Source organism: Coturnix japonica, chromosome 3 (genome assembly GCF_054131305.1).
Source record: "Coturnix japonica strain WE chromosome 3, WE-NBRP24, whole genome shotgun sequence".
In the NCBI taxonomy this organism is placed as follows: Eukaryota; Metazoa; Chordata; class Aves; order Galliformes; family Phasianidae; genus Coturnix; species Coturnix japonica.
Window position 1 is genome coordinate 37,282,555 of NC_140665.1, and position 18,410 is coordinate 37,300,964.

Below are 18,410 nucleotides of genomic sequence, written 5' to 3' on the forward strand. Positions count from 1 at the left end.
AGGAAGGGGTGAACTTGGAAAAGGCATGTGAGATCCATCACTGGTGGTGCAGGAAAGCTAGCAGGATGCTTACCTGGCTCTACAGCCAGAGTCCTTCTGCACACATTAGATCTACAGGCGGGTGGTGCACAAGGAGACATTCTGCATAGAGGAAGCCTGGTTTTCCCTCACCTTTGACATTTCTACACAGTAAAAAAAGCTCCAGGATTCAGTGTTTCAGTGTTTGGTTTTTTCTTCTTCTTCCTTTTTTTTTTTTTTTTTTTTTTTTTTTTTTTTTTTTTAAATTTCCACACAGACTAAACATTCACGTCATGTCCTGTCCAAGCTGTTGTTTCAATAGCTGCCCTGACAATGAAGGCACTTGGGCATAAGTGGTGAATCCTCTGCGATGAGAACTGTTCTTAATGAAAGATTATATCTTTGTAAGGCCCAAATGGTTGTTATTCAGCTTTGGCTTTTGACAGAAGCACTACAAATGTTTTTGGATTGGATGTGAAATGTTGTGCAGTTTCTATAACACCAAGGTGGAAAATCTGTCCTTTTTGCATTAATAGGCTAAATAGGAAAACAGGAGTGGGAGGATTAAAGCCTCAGTGGTTTCATACGCTCTGAATTCACTGGAGTTTTACATCTCTAGCAAGGGGAATATTTGACAGTAGAAGTCCTAGAATCATGGAATGGCTTGGGTTGAAAGGGACCACAAAGATCATCCAGCTTTGACCCCTTGCCATGGACACGGTTGCCAGCCACTAGTACAAGCACTAGGTCAGGTTGCCCAAGGCCCTGTTTATCATCGATGTATAAGATGGATGTATAATCTCGGGTGCATAAGAATATGTGTAAGAAAATGTGTAAGAATATATTAAATCTGAAACCACAAATATATATAAACTCACACTGACTTTTCTTTCATCTCTTTGAGGATGTTGCTCACATTTGGAGAACTCCAGCAGGGGCAGGCAGGACTCTGGAGAACTGAACAACTCTTCATGGAGATGGAAGTTCAGAGCTGTCCTTCAAAATGGCTTCAGCTCATGCTGCAGCAGCGCTGCATGTGCTTGGGGTGGAGGAGGCCACAGCTCACTGCAGTCAGAGGAAATGGAGAAAAGCTTGATCTGAGCTCAGAATGCAGCACAGTTCAGGCTGATTTGAAATAGAAATTCTTACAGCTGGTTGCTGGATCCAGGGAGGACGCAGTAAGACGTCTCTGATTATCTCCTGGAGAAGCCACAGATGACTGATGACTATTAAATCACTCTTTCACCGTGAATGGCACATGGCGGTGGGATCTGCACCGGAGGCTGTTGCATCACACATCGTGGTTTCAGCAGAGCTTTGCAGAAAAAAAAAATGAAAGTAAACTGTGTTATTTTGAGCCTGAGCAGTGAGTGAGTTCTCAGTATCTAAATGAGAGCTTTTAGAGTCAGCTCCAGGTGTTGCAGGAAGTGGTGGAGGTGACTCAGTAAATGTCACACTTCCCTCTAAGTCAGTTGTGCTGTCCAAAAATAACACTCCATAGGCATCTGGCTGCTCAGCATGGCCCTGCTGTTTTTGTGGCACTCAAAACACTCCTGCTTGGCACTTTCCTGGTTTTGCACCACCTTCCCTGTCACAAGTGTTTGCCTTTATCTTCCTGTCTTTGTTCTTCCCTGTAAAGCCAAAGACACCACTATTTAAGTTCTGCACATCTCTGAAAACAAGCATTAATCCCTTTCATCCTCATTCCATAGCTTTGATGCATTTTCTTAAATATTTATGCCCCTTGCTTGACCGCTGTTTTCTCTCCTGCTTCAGCTCAACACGTTTCTCACTGCATCTGCCCTGTTAAAGCATTGCTAAGGGCACTGACCACACACAGGCTTAAGCAGACAGACAGCAGTGCAATGGAAAAGAGACCTTTTGTATCTGGTGGTGTGGGCTGTCCCAGGACAGCACCAGATGGAAAGAGAAACGAAGCCAGGAATATAGAGAAGCCCCAAAGATTGTGTTAGGATACAAGAGAAAGTATGAGCATGTCATCCCAAATCCTTCCTCCCTACCAGCTTAGGAAACATGAATGGGCCCACAGCTGGAGAACTGTGTATGTTGGAGCACCAGCTTTTGGTGTATGAGTCAGCTACAGGCTGAGAGTGCCAGGTTGGTGGAGGTGTTTGGATCTTTGCTGTTCTTTATGGACAAGTCTCATAAATTTCTGCAACCTCTGCTTGGTTTGGATTTTGTAAATTGATCTGTAAATTCAGCTCTGTTCACTGGGGGATGCTCTCCAGAGCAAACCTTTTTCTTGCTCCCACATACTCTGCTTTGAGTCACCTCATGGGATGGTCTCAGAGTGCTTGGACTAGATGCATTGTGCAGTAGAACAAAATGGAAAGTGCTCTACAGGATCACACTGACTGTTAGTAGCGCCATACTGCAGTTAGCCCAAAGAAAACCCCTATGTGCTGTGTGGATGTCAGGCCCTCAGCCCCAGAGCTTTGTGACAGACTCATGCCCACACCAGGCGTGCAGCCTCTGGCCGCAATGCGGTGGGTGCCTCAGGGCTGAGTGTTGGAGGACAGGCACAGGGCATGACCCCAATGCACAGGTGTTTTTTCTGGAATTCATACATCACGGGCTGTGGAGTTTTCATATGTGGATCAGATGGGTTGTCTTAAGCACCAAGTACAGAAAATAGAGGCTGTTTTCATTCTTCCTTGTCCTGTGGAGACTATTTGTAGGTGTCTCTGTTTTGTGTTGAATTTCTTTGCACAGACTTCCAAAGCCCCTGTTGTTCTGCAGTAGAAGTTCCTGCCTTTTCATTGACTTAAACGAAGGAGCCCTTTGGAGAGTGATCTCATCTGGATCTTAAATACTCAGAAGCATTTGATCATAAGTTTTGGATGTCTTCAGGGCCTGATTTGCTGATTTACAAAGCTTACGTTCCTGCTCTTCAAAACTTGTGAAATATGGATTCAATTTATGTATGGCTGAGAGAGGTGCTGACATGCTCTAAGGATTTTGTTTTGTTTTTAATGGTGTCTTTATAATTTCCGAGTTTCTGGGACTTTTCACTGGTTCTTTCAAGCTGACCCACGTGGCTTATGAGGAATGTGCTGCAATGGAGGGGGCAGATTTCTCTGGCCAAAGCAGTGCAGCTTGCCAGGGACTGCACAGCAGCATGCCTGCACAAGGCCCTGCAGTTTCCTTCTGGGATGGGCAGCCATGGCTAGTGATGATTCAGTGATATTGAGCTGGGCGGTAGGTTCTCACAGGGATGTGCAAGGGAGCCAGAGGCAGGGAGATGCAATGGGTAATGGGCTGAGGCTGCTGTTCTGCAGAACTGGTAGGACTCCTGGGGCTGTGGCAGGGTCTAGAAGCCTTCTGTGGGGCATAAGGAGCACCAAAGCACTTCTGGCTGCATTCCTCTGGGTGAGCAAGCTGTGTGCTGGGCTGATGGAGCAAAGCTTCATGCTGTCCTGTGGACCACCATGGAGTTTTCAAGGCAACATGGATAGCGTGGAGGTACCCAAGTACGTGTAGTGGCTCTGAGACCTCTCCAGTGGCCATGCCTGCTGTACTTGTGGCAGGTATAACACTACTTTAGCAGAGCTTTGCATAATTTCTCGAAGGGAAGGATTTAGCAGGACAAGAAAAGAGGAAATAATGCAAATGCCTTCCTTTATTTTTATTTTTTTGTTAGGGCAGCCATATGCTCACCCTGCCTCCATTCACTCCAGCAGCTGCATGTGGTAGGCACAGTGACCGGAAGCTGCGGTCCAGATGTGTGTGTGTAAATGATGCAAAGTCTGGAAAATAACAAACATGAGCTCTGAAAGCAGGGGCACGGCTGTTACTGCACGCGCTGTAATTCAGGAACTAACAGATGTCCCCAAGCTTCGTGCCTGGCCCAAAAGGGACACAAGAAGGGAACTGGTTCAGGGTTTATGCACAGCTGCGCGGATCAGATGACACTGTCAGCTGAACCTGCACCTAGCCAGTCCTGATTTATCAGAGCAGGAACCCTGACCTTTATTTGGGCACAGAAATACCATCTTGGAAAGCTCTGCTAAGAAAGACAGCAAGGGCCATAAGAATCCATGGCATTTCTCTAAAGAAGAGTCTGATTACAAACTGACATGTGCAGCCCTCCATGATTGCGTGCTTCTCACTGGACTTTGCCGGAAGCAATCCCAAAGGATGTTTTCCAGGGGCCAGGCTCATGGGATAATTAGCATTTCCACTTATGTTTATCCAGGGGTGACAAGCACTGCTACACGATGGTCTTGTCCCTGACTCTGCAAGGTGGGGGCTCAGGCTTATAGTAGTCAGTGGCTGTTGGGGGGCCAGCACAGAATGAGCTGGCAGCTGCCATTGGGTCCTGTGTCATGAAACCACTGTACGTTGGCAGCCTCAGCTCAACAGAGCAAGCCAGGACATTTTTCTCATTCTGACTTGGAACACAGAACCTGAGCCTGAGCTCTGCTTTCACATGGCCAAAGATAGCTCTGCAGATCTGCATAGCCAGGACTTGACCATATTTCAAAACATGTCTGAAAGGGGGAAGTGGAGAACCCCCTGTGGATTTCCTTTCAAACTCATCTTCCTGGGTTGGGCAAATGATGTTCAGGACCGTTATGGCTGCAGCTGAGCTCTGAACACACACAGCCAGGGCACTGATGCCATGCAGACAGGGCGCTGGGTTTTCTCCCATTGCCTCAGTGAGATGGTGAAGGAAAATAGGCTGCAGCCCGGATTGTACTGTCAGGTCTGACCAGGGGAGAGTGCTTTCTTTTAGGCAAAGGCATTGCTTAGAAGTTACCTATTCACAAATGCTCTTCTTCTTTCAAAGTCATAGAATCATAAAGGTTGGAAAAGACCACCTAGGATCATCTAGTCCAATCACCAATCCATCACCATCATGCCCACTAAACTGTGCTACTCGATGCCACAAGTCTCTACGGTAATTTTCTTTGCCTACTGTGTAAAGCAACAGGGACTTTCTGTTTGCAGGGAGAAGGGAGCATAAGTTGGTGGCTAATGCTCAGAAGTGGCAGCTTGGAGATACAGCTCCCATTAACCTGCAGGCACTGCCTCGCAGAGTTCTAATTATGAGCAGCTCTTAATACCTTGTGGGTTTTTGTCCTCAAAATGCACTGGTTAAGGCTGAGAATGAATCCTGAAAGACAAGGCATTCAGGGGTACCTCAGCAGCCTCTCTGCAGAGTAGACCAATGTTGTGCAATGCTTATCTGCAGAAATCTGCAACTGGTTCTCTGGAGATGGGAGCTCAAGGAGCATGCTGTTTGCAGCAAGGCCAGCTCTGTGGTGGTTGCCCCATGGGAACTGTAGTTTCCCTGCCAAACATGACTTGGTTCAAGACCTTTCTCTCAACATTTGCAGCAATGTGCATAACCTCAAATTTCAGTTTTGTAATTTTAGAAAGCGCAGCAAAAAGCCCTTCAGAAGAGCAGCCACGCAGCTGCATGGATGGCCATAAGGAAATTGGTAAACCAGGAAATGGAACAACAAGGAGAAGGTGCCAAGGTTAGAGACCATATAATTTATTTGCCACAGGGCATGTTCTTCCACTTGCACACATTTCCGTTTCCATGGTATCCTACTGTCCTACTCTGTGGAGTTGTGGTGTATGATCATGGACCTCAGTTTCCTCAGATGGTCCTCTTTTTCCCTTGCTTGTCCTGGAGATCCTGAAATGCAGCGGTACCTGCACTGTTGTGTCATTAATGCAACCAGTTCTTAATGACCCAATGATATTTACTTAGATCCCGTGGCCCCACAGGGGGAAAAAACGGCTCTTTTAACACTAGAAGCCTGATGGAAAGGGTGGTTTACGAGAGTTTTTGGAAGAGAGGAAAAGTCAAATGAGTGCAAACACCAAAGCTATTCCCTTGCTTGAAAGGAATACCAAGAAAACTTGCTCAGTGGGTCATGATGAGCTCATTCAGTCCACTAGATTACTGGAAAAATCTTCCACTTTGAGAAGTATGCATGTGTCTGTGTTGAGTCAGAATCTGGCAGAGCAGCTTTAGTACACATTTTTGTTGCGAAAAAGTCCCTTTTGTCTCTTGTGAACCTCAAAAATTTCTGGCCTGAGTAGGCTCTACATTTCAAAGTTTTTGCACAGAAAATGTAGGTGCTGCCACATTATGTAGGCAATGTGGTATCTCTGGGCCTCGGGTTGAGTCCATTTTCTTGCCTGCAACACTTTTCTCCAGTATTGTGCATTTCTTTATTGCTGACCAGGCAGTTTTTATACAGTGTACAAATAGCATTGCATGAAAACATTGCAGGCACATCCCTGCACACGCTCACACACAGTTCACGTTTCCAGAAGATTGCTGTAAGCATAACAATTTTTTTTCTGCTGAACTTCTTGGCATAGTTCGGTGCAAAGCCGGCAGCTTTCATACAATGAATGCAGCCTGCAGTACGGGGGCTCAGAGAAAATAACAAGATCTGTGACACTGAGAAAACGCAGTCACAGACACCACAGCACTACGCTGGGATGAGCACAGTAGCTGCAGGGAGGGGTCATGGTCAAATATGCTATTTCAAGCAAAATCTGAGAGGAGGATGTGTGCTTGGCCACAGGAAGAGCGTTGTCTTAGTCAGAGCAGTTAATCATGCAACATGAAGAGAAGTACGTACAGCAAGATTTCTGTTTCCAGCAGACTTTTTCCTCCTCTGAAATGACTTGCATATATTTTCTCTTTGCTATTTGCAGTATGGCAGCATCTGCGCCCAGCCTTGTTGATGGAAAGCCGGCGGCTCTGGGCAGTGTGAGGCACGCTGCCGTCACCAAGCTAACCTCCCCATGCCTCTTGCAGGCAGGCAGAGACAAGGAGAGAAAAAAACGTCCGGTGACGTCAATGAAGACCACACTCTGTTGGATAATATTACTGTGTGCCTCAACCGCCCACTCCCTTTAATTTACTAGAAGCTAAGCAAGCTGTTTTGAAACCCATAGCTTCCAGCATCTTTGCGCCGCTCTCCCTCAACCAAAGGCTACTAATTGTCGGGAGCTTGAAAGCTACCTGATGCCTCGTTCAAAGCTCTGAAGCAGAGGGGATTTCCATGAGTAATAATTTCAGTCTGTGCCTGTGCAGTGCACCGTAGGCTAGAGTAAATTGATCCAGCTGCTTGCAAGGCTGGATGGAAAAGTGCCCGGGGGGGCTGGAGCGCAGCACCAGATGGAGCTGGATGTCATCACGTGGGGCTCCCAGCTGCTGGGCATGCTCCAGCCTGGCTCCCAGCAGCAGCTCGGCCTGCTGGGCTGCACTGGCTTGCAGCATGCGGTTGGGTCGCCAGTGTGTGTTGCAACAACTTCTCTTGTAATGAAGAGGATAATTTTGGACTAGCCAGAACTGTTGTTGTCGTCTTTTGCTCAGCTGCAATCTCTGTGACAACGACTTAAAAAGCTTGCGAGAGGCCGGCTGCCTCCACAAATAACCAGAACTTGCAGGATTAACCTGTAACCCGGGGCGGTGTATACACACGTCCCACCAGCCAGATGGCAGAGTTCAAAGATCCGCTCACTTCCTGGCTGAGGTTGCACAAGTTAATTTTTGTCCTTGTTAAAAAGAAGTAAGAAGCGAAAACATAGCAATAAAATGTACGCTGCTTGCTATCTCTGGTTTTAATCACCCTTATTTTATTCCTTTGCATTTTGCTATTAAATGAGTTTGGGGGATGTTAGGAGAAGGCATTTTTTCCCTCTTCTGGAGATGTTTAAAAACCCTCCTTGGTGTCTTTGTTATTTTATTGGGGTGTTTGTGTGATCAATTCAATTTAGTCCTTTGGCAAGGAGTGCAAAATAAGAGGAACTAATTAAAATAGCAGGAATGCAATTCACCATTTTTTTTTTCCAAATGAGCAATTCAATTAGAGGCACAGCGAGAGCTGGCACCCTGGATCTGGAAGCTCCTATGTGGAGGCTCCTGCAGGTCTGAGGCTGCTGCAGCCAGAGCCCTCTGGCCAGCAATGTGGGGAGAGCATTGCACTCAGGCAGTAGTGCAGCATGGGAACGTTTTGCCACCCGTGTTTGTACACATGATAGAGCAAAAGTCAGCATATCTAACCATGAGGGTACTCTCGGTCCTTCCTCAGCCTTGAACGTTTGACTTTCTTTACCTCATTGCTAATGGTGACAAGAAAGGCTGCAGAGCGTGAGGTTCTGATAAACGCTGATGTGCTCTGCTATCATGTGGATGTCATGATGTGTAAGCAAAGGTGAGCATCCCAGCCAGCAGATTGCAGGAACAGGAGGGGAAGAGTAAAGTTCACGGTCTGTTTTTGTGAAGGTTTGTCCTTGCTGGCTGAGCCATTATTGAGCATGGCTGGGGAGCTGCTGGCAGTGCAGCCACAAGCCTGGAGGTACCTTTCAGGAGAGCAGCACTGGGAGTTCCAAGCAGGGAGTTTATGATTAATTTTGCAGGCATTTATTGTGCAATACGTAATGGCCACCAGCCAGCTCAGAAGTTAAGCCAGAAGATGACTGTCAAATGAAACAGTTACGTTTGGCAGATCTTTCTAAAGCTGCTGTGCAAAACAGTCATCTTGAAGCTAATTTCTGGATTTTCCAGATCTTCTGCACAGCTTGTTCTTGTATCACAGTCTTCTTCATTTCCCCCTTTCCAGCGGATGAATTGGTTTTGACTTGCATGCTGTGTAAGCTCTAGGTCAGGATTTTTCCTATGGGCAGCCCTCTGTGCCATGCACTCAGCAGCAGCTCTCTCCTGGTGATTTATCCTATAATGGAGTTGCAAGGAGCTCACCATCCTGTCTGCAAATGAAGCTGCATTTTCTCTGGGCAGCCCATAGGGCCCAGGTGAGGGTGAGGAGCCCTGCCACTGCAAATGGGGTACAGTGGGCACCTTCCTGTGGCGCGCCCAAAGGTGAGGCCGGTCAGCAAGCTGTGCTTGGACGCAGTCTGGCACAAACACCCCAACGATAAAGCTTAATGTGTAACCAGGGCCTTTTTCTTCTCTGTCAGCAGTTGGCAAGAAGATACTGTAAATAAGGATCCCTGTGAGTAAACAGATATGTGTGGAGTGGAGAGGGGAAGGGAGCGCCGGAGTGAGCAGTTTTGAAATCCATGCCAGGGTTGCTTTAAGTGATAAGGTTGTTTGAGTAACCTGCAAACCATACAGATGCCCAGGTTTCAAAAACAGGAAAGCATCTTATTTGAAAGCCTTCTGAGGCAACACGAGGGCTTAGAAAAGAAACTGGCTTTGTGGTTAAGTGATTGTACTTCCTTATTGATATAATGATTGGGCCGTGCAAGGCCTGACGGGATGGCAGTGCTGCTGACCGCAAGCCAAGCAGTTGTGATGACAAAGTGCTGCAACCAGCCTTGGGGCTTTTTGCAGGGATGAGAAATCTCAAAGTTTCCCTTTTCATTTCCTCTTGTGCTAGTCTGAAGAGCTTTTGTGTGTGTTTGTGTGTGTGTGAGTGTGGTTGGTTTTGTTTTGTTTTTCTTCTCACTCTCTTTTTCAGAAGTGTATCAAGAAATAAGTAACTAACCCATGTGGGCTGCCACCCTCCTCACAGGGTGAGCATGGGCAAAGCACGCCTTTGTGAGGGGATCAGCCCTGTCACATAGAATTTGCTGATCTGCAGCCCTGCAGGTAAAACCGAGCCATGTGCTTTCTGTCCGATCTTTGTTTTGAAATAAGATGAGTTAAAGTTTCCATGGGATAAATGTGGGCACAAGTAAGGGGGATGCGCACGTGTGTGGCAGAGCGCAGCGTGATCCCTGCTGACAGCTGGATTTACCTAGCAAACAACAGCCTGTCTTACCTGGGGTGGCACAGATAAAACAGATCCAGAACAGTGAGTTATTGGTGACTGGACATGGGGAGGTGCAGAGCTGAGACTGAGGTTTTGCCTTCCTTGGGTACTTGGTTTCAAGTGAAGGTTTTGCTCCTTTGCCTTGGGTTTTGTTTTGTCCCCTCCCTCCCTGAGCACAGGGCAGGTACCTGCATGTGTCCGATTCCCACTGTGCTAGAGGGCACATTTCAGTCTTGCCATCACCTCTCCTCACCTCCTGGGGCATAGCCTTTGCTTCTTCCTCACGGATGCAGCTGCTGTGGAGATCTGGCGGAGATGGGGTTGATCAACAAGATCTGGAGTGCTGCATTTTGAATGCTACTCAACTGCAGTGTCAATGGCTCCTCAGTCATCTTACAGAAAAGAAAACATTTTAGAAACATTAGGAAATTAATTTAACTAGACTTGGAGCAAAGCTTTTTGGCTAAAAATTCAGGTTTCAGCCAACATGGCAAGCTTTTGCCAACTCATTGCTTTGGTCCTAGAAGCCAGCAATGAAAAGAGAGCAAGGGAAAAAAAATCTGCTCCATTGCCCATTAGAATTAATTGTGCTTTTTTGTAAGCCTCATAAATCCTGCCCAAATCACGTCATCAAGCCACAGGGAAACTGAAACCTTGCCCAAGGCAGGAGCCAGCAGAGTTGTTCAGACTCGAAGGATTGTGCTCAGGGATGAGCTCAAGGCACTGCGATGCTGTTCAGAGTGGGGATTTGTCTGCATGGAAAGCATGGGCCTCTGCTCCTCTGAGTGCTGGGAGAGCTGGAGAGGCAAAGTAGCCATTCTCCCCTCACCCCAAGGAGACCTTCATGGGCTTTTCCTCTCAGAGGGATGGCTGGAGGGGAGGAGTGGGGTTTTGCACCAGGAAGGACCCTTCTGAGTTTGCTATATTTTCCTTTTGGCATCACGTAGGTGGAGGGAGGGGGATTAAAACATGATGTCTGGACTAAGCTTACGAGGATTTTCCACCCCTTCTCTCTTGTGGCGCTTTGTTATAACTCCAGACAGGAAAACAGGCTCTCAGATGGAGGAAGGGCCTCCCCGCTGATCTCTGCTCTCCTGGATGTAGGGCCGTGATGCTTGGCCAGAGCACTAGTGGCATCTCCCTGGGAAAAAAGGAACCCCCAGCCCTGTCCTGTCAGAGGACAGCAGAAGGAAGAGCAGAGCTCATCCTGAGGCAGTGCATGGCCACACACAGGGGCACATTTACTGTCTATGAAAGAAAGACGTTATGCCACCCCTTGCTGCACCTCCCACCATTCTGCAACACAGTGAAGCTGAGTGCAGCAGCCCTGCATGGGGCTGAGCACAAGCAGTGGTAGTTAGTGCCTACCTGCAGCACAAGCTTAAAATGGTTGCTTATTTTTACCTGTCTTTTGTCCCCCACCTATAATGCATGCAAAAGCATAAGGGGGTGATAATACCCCCTGCCAAGGAGCTAGCGGAGCTCCTCAACTCTGCAGTCCCAGCACCCTCCCCTTTGTGCTCAGTCAGGCTTTTGTCAGACTCATCATTATTTCGGCTGTGTTTTTGCTGCAGAGGAATGCAGGTGTTTCCTCTGCTCCCACAGTGCGCCCATGCTCTGATTTCTGAGTGGCTGGGGAGGCTGCTCTTGCGTGTCATGTTGTGCTCAAAGGAAGCATTTGAGGAAAACGTGGATGCAGTTCAGGCAGATGACCAGAGGAATGGCACATTTGCATGCGCTTGCATGTGAGTGTAATTTAAGCAGGCAACGTGCTGAGCTTGCTTGAAAATCTGGCCCGTGTTTTTCCACTTGCGGGTGTGGTTTTTTGCTTTTTTTTTAAGTTAAGAGAAGACCAACACCTTATTCCTCCATTTGATCTGCAATAACCTGAGCTGGTTCCCTTGGAAAGCTTATTTATTCCTCTTGGCTGCTGAATTTTTAGCATCCTGAGAAGAGATGGTGCGCAGATGGGGTTCTTTGTTGCTGAAGCTTTTGTTGGACAATTATGAGGTTCATTTATATAGCTGTTTATATATTAAAATTGTTGGGTTGCCTGGGGCTACGGATAAGAGCTCCTTGTTTTACATATCTCTAAATAAATATAAAGGCACATTATAAATGGATACAGCTTTAAAAGCAAACACCCAGAGATGTACTTACAATAAGGGGAGGAAAAACCAAGGTTACATCATGTTGCTCGAAGCCAATTGCTTTGTTTTCTAAAATGTTTCTCTGTAGGACACAGATGATTTTTTGACTCATTCAGTGTTTGAGCATCCAAAAAGTCTCATGGTTGTTCCAAAATTCTTTCAACAGCATCCCAAATGGCATTAACAGACAGTTACAGTATTTTACTGTCCAGCGTATCCTCTCCTCCTGATGGACTTGTGTATGTCGGGGAGGGAATATTACTGTATTTCTAGAGAGTGGCATCCCAGGTGAGGAAGGAATCGGCTTTTTGGGGCTTTCCAGTCCACATCATTTTGCACCCTCAAAATGCGTAGCTGCCCCTTGTGTAAATGCAAGAGCAGCTTAAGGTGAACACAATGAGTCACCAGGAGTCTGAAGCCTACTGCTCCCTGTGCTATGCTGCAAATCCTGCAGGTTACTGGGCAGATAGCTAGCTATGGCTGGCACAAGAAAACATCTCTGAGCTTCAGAGGGAGACACTGTTATTGGCAGTCATGAATTGGATGTGTGCTCTCCAGCACCCCTATTGCACCGCTGCCTTGGTGATGGGAGCTGAACTGGGGGTTTGGCTCTGGAGGGCTGGTGCCTCACTGCTCTGGTTGCAGAAAGGATTATGGAGCCTTTTGCTGCCATTCATGCTTGCAGTTTTGAGTAGAGGGTCCCCACCTCCTAGGTGAGCCAACCAAAACCATGGGATGACATTTGGGTATGGGACTCTGTGAGCCAGGAGCACCTCAAATACTGTTTGTTGAGACATGAGCTCCAGTAGCCAGCAAAACTCCTTGGAGTTTTGCAACTCATCCCCTCCAGCCACCCAGCATTCGACTGGAGTAAATTTCTCTGATCTCCTTCCCACCAACAGTGCTCTGGCTGACACCAGTGGTTGGGCCTCCTGAGGAGAGGGAATGGAGTTGGTGCTCTGTGCATACTGTCAGCCACCAGCTGCCTTCCCTGTCAGGCAGCCGGGCACCACACGTGCTCATGGCTGTGCAACATGAGGCACCCACACTTCAAGCGGGTGCACCAAACAGCATGGCGTTAGGCTGGGTGTGTTTAACTTTGGAGTACTGTGGTAACCTTCAGGCTTCCAGTGTGAGGTGCAGTGATGAAGGAGAAACAAGTGTTGGAAATATGGAGACAGAGAATAATAGGGCAGCCTGAGCTGATCATGCTCCAGCAAAAAAAAAAAAAAATCTCCAAAGCAGCAAAACAGAGATGGATAAAGGATTGCCAGTGAGTCAGGGGGAAGGAACGGCAGCCTTGTCTCTTGTTGGAGAAAAGAATCTGTAATGGAAGAAGATTAAGTGCCAGGGAACTAATATCCCTCTGCAGTGATTGTTTGATCCCTCCCGTTGCCTCCAAAAAAGCAAGTTGCTGCTGGCTAGCAAACGAGTAGAAAACGCAGTCCAAAAACTAATCCAGTCTCTTGTGCCAATAAGCGCATCTGCTGGTGTGTCAGTGTTGATCCTCCTTCAGTACATGCCACATGCTCGTTTCTTTACACAAGATGGGCTGGAAGGGCCATTAACTAGATTAGAAATTCTAAAGCACAATTAAAAAACATGTTGCTGCTTCACTTTAATCTTCTCTCCTTTAGCTTCCAGGCTTGTTTTTGTCCTAAGTTGCCTGCCGGGGGTAGGCTCTCGTTGCACAACATGATGGGCGCTGAGCTGTGTAACATCCTGCAGCAACCTAGTACAGCCCGGCAGCCTGGGGGGCTCTTCAGCAAACGAGTAACCCCAGCAGTTGTCAGGGTCAGGGCTGCATTTAACCCTGGGGAGAGAAGGAATGAGCTGCAGAACTGTGCGACCGAGGGCAGGGGGGGGATTGCAGTGCAGGAGCAGCCCTGATTGGAGCTGATGCCCTGAGTAATGTCTGATTGCAGGGGGTGTTTGCTGAGATGGGAAGCTGCTTCATAATTGCCACAGTATTGTACAAATGCGGTGGGAATTTCACAGAGGACATAACGTATTCTAAAATGACTTTTTTATTCCTTGGGTAAGTGTTTTCCTCATGCAGAACAGCATTTATTGCTATTATTAATGGTCTCACCGGTCCTTGTGCTCGTTCTGAATCTTTATGGTTACTGTTATTGTACAATATTGAAGGTACAGACGGATCCTGCCTGCCTGCATAGCAAACAGGAGCAGTTAAGAACTGGGTTTTTCGCAGGTTTGGGCACCAAGGCATTTAGGCATTCTCTCCTGTGTGGTTCTTTCTGTGTGTGCTGAAAAGCCTTCATCATCACCACATATAGCGTGTAGCAGTGAAATGCTTCCCTACTGTAGTAAATTAAGGGCAGAGTAATTGCTCTTTTAATCCCTTTGGGATTTTAGAAATGAATGCTGTAGTGTCCCAGTATTTCTGTAGGGCTGTGTTTGCTTATCCTTTTTACATTCTACGAGGTTTTTCCATATGGTAATAGCTTAGGATGCATTACAGAGGCCTTTCATCTTCCACTGGAGCACAGGATGAAACAGGGGTTGCTGATGGAATGAAACAGTGAGACTTGTCATCCTGTGCTCTGCTGCATAAGATACAGCCAATCCCACCCTGCCAGGAAAGCCAGCATCCCTTTTGGAACTAAATTACTTGATGGGGCTGCTTTAAAATTGGAGCTACACCTATTTGATACTTTTCTGGATGAAAGATTTGTCATTCTTCTTACTGCGGAGTGCCAACAAGGTTTTAAATCAATATCAGCCACGTTAAGGTGGGAAGAAAATGAAAGAAACAATTCTTCACCAGAATCAGCCCTGCTTTCCTGCCTCTTCTGTAGCTGCAGAGATGCCTGACAGATCTGGCATGAGAAAACATTAAAGAAAGTTTTAAATATCAAGAATTCTTCTCTGTCTTTAAACATAGACCAATGGGACTGCAATGTAAAACGGACAAAAGAGCAGAGCTGATCACGCAGTTAATGTGGTTCTTCCTGCTTAACAAAACATACAAAATATCCCGAGTGTGTTTGCAAAAGACTGGTGTGAGGCAGTGGGTGCTGCCTCCTGCCTGCTGAGTGCTGGAATTCCCGGATAAGCCTGGGGCTGGGAATGAGCACAGGCCCAGCCTCCGGCTTACCCAAATTCAGCCCAGTTTGTCGACAGCTTCCAGTAAGTCTAGGAGAGCTGACCTGAGACACTGGTGTCTTGCTTGGTCCAAGCACTGACTACCTGTTGTATTCACTGCGTCTAAGCACAATAAGCGGTGGTAAATCAGGCTATTGGCACTCAGAACACAGACATCTGCAATGAGCAGAGGCTCTCTCAAGAAATGTTTCTCCCAGCTATAAGAAGAGGGAATAGCTGCATTATGAGAGGGACGGTTAAATCACGGGTTTTGGTGCTTGTTTTTTTTTTGCCAACAGCTCTGAAGCTTTGAAGAGGAAGCCATTATTGGAGGACAAATTATTCTTTATTTGTTTTTTAAGTTTATTTATTGCCTCATTTTCAAATAATGAAAATTCTGAACATACCTCCTTGCGAGCTGCTGAGAAATAGGGAAATGCGAGAGGATTCTTAATGGCGCTAATAAAGTCAGGCGAATGCTTTGCCAAAGAGTATTTTTATTATAAAAATACCATTTTATTAATACAAATGGGCTTGATAGGATCGCGCTTGTTGGAAAACAGTTGTGTTTATAAAAATATACAGACCAAATTATCTGGTACAAAATGTTCCATTTTCGTCTGGCTGGAATATGTGATGGGATCTTTAAATGTATTCACCTAGAGTTTGGTTTTGTGTGGGTGGAAACTTCAGTCAGTGGGGAAAATGCAAATGGAGTGGTGGTCCACGCAGAACCTCTGCCCTTCTCTGCTTGGGAATACACTGAGAGTTTGCTGCAGTGCCCAGAGCAGCCTCCTTTGCTTCCTCTGCTCAGTCTGACCTGTTCTTAATGCCTTTCTTGGCTAGCAGGCAGCATGATTTGAACCGCAGGTTATTTTCTTTGGACTGAAGTGGAATAAATGGGACCTGCAAGCCGTGCATGATGATCTTGGCTGTGTGAGTGAGGATGTTCAGTCATTCGCCCAGCCCTGGTGTTTGGGCAAAAATCTGTCCCCTTTACTCTCTACCTGAAAAACATAGCTGTTAGTCCTCATGGGACCACGAGAGGGGTGGAGGAATGGGTTGATCCTTGGGTGGCAGTTTGAGAAGCTGAAAAGTATCCCATTGTCCCCAGAGAAGTGGGTACCTGATGGAAGGCATCACAATGCCAGGGAGCAGCCAGAGCATAGGGCGAGCTGCAGTCTGTATGGACAGGAGCACAGGCACCGTGCCAGGAGTCTGCACAACCATATCTGTGCTGTCCTGAACAAGCTGTTTGCATGCCACAGGCTCTAGCATACCTTCATTTTGGTTTCCCTTGCACAGTGTACCCCTGGCCTGCCTGTTGGTGTCTGGGGCCTGGCACACGCTGTCTGCAGGAGACCTGCCTGCCAGGACAGTGAGAGGTAGGGCTGTGCTGTGCTGCTGTGGTGACATTTAACGAGCCACACATGGATACAGCCTGGAGCACTATGTGTGCAGCTGAGCACTTGCATGTCCCGCAGTGCATGAGGGGCCAGTGGCACCCTGTGTTCATAGCACTCAGAGCTGTCTGCTTCATCTGAGCTGCTTGTTTGCTTTTCCTGGAACTGAACCCCCAAAGGATGTAGCACGAAACTTTAAAACCCCAGCAAGGCCTCTTTGCCTTGTGATGCTTGTTTTCATTTTACTGTGGGCTGCCATTAAAATAATTTGTGATTAAAATTGAAAGCTCCCTTGCAGCTGCCAGGGCGGGGGGTGTTGAGGCGATCCCTCCAGGGGGGCCTAACCCCCAGCCCTCAGCGCAGCTCATTTTTCCAGCCGGATCCATGTGTGGGATCCATTCCCAGATCTCATCAGGGCAGACTGCCTTGCACTGGCCCAGGGGTGGCCGCCAGAACTGAGAGCAGCCCTAGGGCCAGGGAGGAGAATGCAGCCCTTGTGTGATCCGCCTCTGTGCTGCCGCAAGCTACTGAAACTCTTTGTAAGGAAGGGGGAAGCTTGATGTGACGAGTGTACCAAAGCTCACAGGTTTGTGGTGAAAAGTCAGGACAGCGGGGCTTTGTGCGTGGCGGATTTATGGCACGTAAATATGTTAGTGTGCTAATTGTAGCCGGTGTCAAAGGTAGCAGGCTGGCTGTTAGAAAAAGAGTCTTGCAGGGTGATTTATTCGGGTTATTTCACACACACTTGTGTGAAATACGTTTATAGATCCTCTGCCTCCCTTCCCTGCACCGTAATAGTCAGAACAATGAGCAGCATTAAGTGCAGGCTGCCCACGCTTCCTCCCAGGAGTGCCGGAGCTGCAGCAACCAGAAATCATTAAACTGGGAGAGAGAAAATGACTTTTGGCTGCCTCCAGCCCTCATGACAGTGTTGCTCTGCAATCTCTGTGCTGAATGGAAACTGTTTCCTTTCCACAAGCTCTAAGCTTACAGACTGGGTTTCCTGCTTTCCTGTTAGAGCCTCCACCTACCCAGACAGCTCTGACACTCCAGACTTACTGATCAGCTATTTTCTACCACAGCTCTTTTAGCAAAGGTTTTACACGTTGTTTTAACAGCTGACTAAGCAGTGAGCCTGCAAGCGAAAGAAATGAATGTAGATGAATGTGGGGCTTTTTTTTTTTTTTTTTTTTTTTTTTTTTAATATTGGGCTAACTGACACGGCTCTGTCTCAGAACGCCAAGGCATTTATCTCTGCAAGCAGCCTGCATAGCGGATGGGTTCAGTGCTGGGAGGCATACTGTGCCAGGGCTCCAGTGGGGTGAAATAGCATGTGGATGCTTCAGATGCCTAAGGAGACCTGTGCCGGTGGGTTCTTCCACACACCCAAAAGAGGCATGCACGGAACATCTGCATTGTGAAGCAACAGTCGGAATATATGCTGAATATAAATCTCGGCTTTGAAAGCAGTTGTTAATGCATGAAAAGGCAAATCATACGTAGGAGAAATTTTACAGAGACTACAAATGCAACACTACCGAGTGATTTTCATATCAGAAAGCCTCCATCATCTCTGGATGTCCCAGAATAGTGCTTTCTGGGGCACTGCAGTCTAGTTGGAAGCAGACAGCCAGCTCTGAACTGGCTTTATATATATATTTATGTCTCCCTGTGCTGAGTTCCCTCCACAGTCAGGATAGTGCAGTCATTCAGATCACATATCCATGGTGCTTTCAGCTTTCATACTCACTTTTGCAAATTACTTCCAATATATCTCGAACAATGAACCAAGCCTGTCTTCAGTTAGTGACGGATGTACCCTGAAATATTCAAAGTACTCAGAAAGTTCTATCTTTGGTCTGATCCTCAGCCAATCTATGTCTAGCCTTTTTTAAGCCTTTGTTTTATTCAGACATTAGTGGCAAAAGCATCTGTAGGCTTCCATTTTAACATTTGCTGATCTA

The 18,410-nt window shown here is 47.1% G+C and overlaps 1 protein-coding gene across 6 annotated transcripts in view; it reads left to right on the forward strand.

Moving 5' to 3' along the window:
- Positions 1-18,410, forward strand: part of TOMM20 (translocase of outer mitochondrial membrane 20) — a 61,255-nt gene that overhangs the window by 42,147 nt on the left and 698 nt on the right. The window contains exons 7-8 of one of the 6 annotated variants that reach the window (XR_014944748.1): positions 923-6,339; positions 6,724-7,636. The exons of 2 other annotated variants lie outside the window; for them this stretch is intronic. The gene's annotated coding sequence lies outside the window, so the exon portion shown is untranslated. Of the gene's footprint in view, positions 1-922; positions 6,340-6,723; positions 7,637-18,410 lie in introns of those variants that run through there. 3 more of the 6 variants (XR_014944749.1, XM_085543405.1, XM_085543404.1) reach the window with 3 other exon arrangements.